Source organism: Rhinoraja longicauda, chromosome 41 (assembly GCF_053455715.1).
Source record: "Rhinoraja longicauda isolate Sanriku21f chromosome 41, sRhiLon1.1, whole genome shotgun sequence".
Taxonomy (NCBI): Eukaryota; Metazoa; Chordata; class Chondrichthyes; order Rajiformes; family Arhynchobatidae; genus Rhinoraja; species Rhinoraja longicauda.
In genome coordinates, this window is record NC_135993.1 from 14,644,089 (window position 1) to 14,646,588 (window position 2,500).

Below are 2,500 nucleotides of genomic sequence, written 5' to 3' on the forward strand. Positions count from 1 at the left end.
TCTATATCCCTGCATCTCCGCTCTTGCACCCCCTCCACCCATTCGTAACAAGGATAGAGTCCCCCTTGTCCTCACCTTCCACCCCATCAGCCAGCATACACACAAATTATCCTGCAAAATTTCCGTCACCTCCAACGGGATCCCACTACTGGCCATATCTTCCTATCTCTTCCCCTATCTGATTTCCGCAGAGACCGTTCCCTCCGTAACTCGTTGGTCCACTCGTCCCTTCCTACCCAAACCACCCCTTCCCTAGACACTTTCCCCTGCAACTGCAGGAGATGAAACACCTGTCCCTTTACCTCCCTCCTCGACTCCATCCAAGGACCCAAACAGTCCTTCCAGGTGAGGCAGATGTTCACCTGCACCTCCTCCAACCTCATCTATTTTATCCGCTGTTCCAGGTGCCAATTTCTCTACATCGGCGAGACCAAACGTAGATTCGGCGATCGTTTCGCTCAACACCTTCGCTCAGTCCGCCTTAACCAAGCTGATCTCCCGGCGGCTGAGCGCTTGAACTCCCCCTCCCACTCCCAGTCTGACCTTTCTGTCATCGGCTTCCTCCAGTACCGAAAATTGGAGGAACCAATTTGCAGCTTACAGTCCAGCGGTATGAACATTAACTTCTCTAACTTTAGATAGCTCCTCTGTCCCTCCTTCCCCCCTTCCCATTTCTACCACTGTCTTCTTTTCTCTTTGTCTCGCCCCCCTGACATCAGTCTGAAGAAGGGTCTCGACCCGAAACGTCACCCATTCCTTCTCTCCTGAGATGCTGCCTGACCCTCTGAGTTACTCCAGCATTTTGTGATACCTTCGATTTATACCAGCATCTGCAGTTATTTTCCAACACATTCGGAGGGATGCCTGTCCCAGTTTGCATTGACAGTACCAAGGTAGCGATGGTTGAAATTTTCAAATTCCTTGGAGTCAACAACTCCCGGAGCTCCCATATGGAAGCAACGATCAAGAAAGTAGCACCAACACCAACGTCTGTACTTCATTAGAAGGCGTACGAGTTTCGGCATGTCCCCTACAACTCTCACTAACATCTACAAGTGTAATATAGAAAACATTTTATCAGGATGCATCATGGCTTGGTTTCGGAACAGCTCCATGTACGATCGCAAGAAATTGCAGCGAATTTGGACGCAGCGCAGACCATCACACAAACCAACCACCCTTCTATTGAAACCAGTTATACTTCACGCTGCCTCTAAAAGGCTAGCAGCATAATTAAGCACGAGTAGCAACCTGGCAACTCCGTCTTGTCCCATCTCCCATCAGGCAAATGTATACAAGTGTGAAAACGTATACCACCAGATTCAGGAACAGTTTCTTCCTAGCTATTATCAGGCAACTGAATCATCCATGGAGGAGTGCTGACCGACGATCTACATCATTGGCAACCTTCGGATTATCCTTGATCGGACTTTTCTGGCGTTACCACTGTTCCCGTATCCCGCAAAATGTGAGGTGTTGTATTTTGGGAAGTCTAAAATGGGCAGGACCTACACAGTGAATGGTAGGGCTGCGGAGAGTTTTGTCGGGCAGAGGGATGTAGGAGTGCAGGTGCATGGTTCGTGGAAAATAGAGTCGCGGGTAGATTGGGCGGTCAGAAAGGCTTTTGGCACGTGGTGAATGAATTGATTGTAATAACGTATTGTGCTTCTGCTGTCTGTGTAGCATGCAACAGAATCTTGTCACTGTACGTCGGTACAAATGACAATAAACTGAACTGTAACATGCATTTAGATGGACAAGGGCTGATAACGGATAGTCAGCATGGATTTGTACTTGGGAGGTCATGTCTCATTGATCTGATTACGTTTTTTTAAAGACATGATCAAAATGGTGAATGAGAGCAGAGCTGTAGATGTTATTTACATGGACTTCAGTAAAGCATTCGACAAGGTTTAGCATAGTAGGCTGCTCTGCAAGGCTAGATCGCATTGGATCCAAGGAGAAATAGCTGAATGGATGGAAAATTGGCTTCATGGTAGGAAACAGAGGGCGATGGTGGAAGGTTGCTTCTCACCGGGTAATTCTTTTGAATAAAACACCTATGCAAAATATTTAGTCTTTGTGTTCTCACGTTAATTCTCATTTGAATCGCAGCAATCAGAAATGGGTGCTTTATTTTTTGTGATATATATTAAGGCATGAAAAGAATTGCAGATGGCAAGTAAGTTTGCAGACGTCACAGAAAATGGTGCAATTGTAGACAGTGATGAATCGCATTAAGAGAGAGCAGCAGGCATATCTCTAGTTTAGTTTAGGGACAACTTGGAAGCATGTCCTACGCCCTACCGAGTCTACGTCGACGATGGATCACCTGTTTTCCCTTGCTCTATTTTATCCCAAAATCACATACACTCCCTACACACGAGGAGCAGTTGACGGGGGGTAATATATTTATAAAGTGACACGCCGTTGGGATGTTGGGGGGGGGGGGGGTGGGGGCGGAGGATGGGAAACCAGCCTACGTGGATGGACGTGCAGG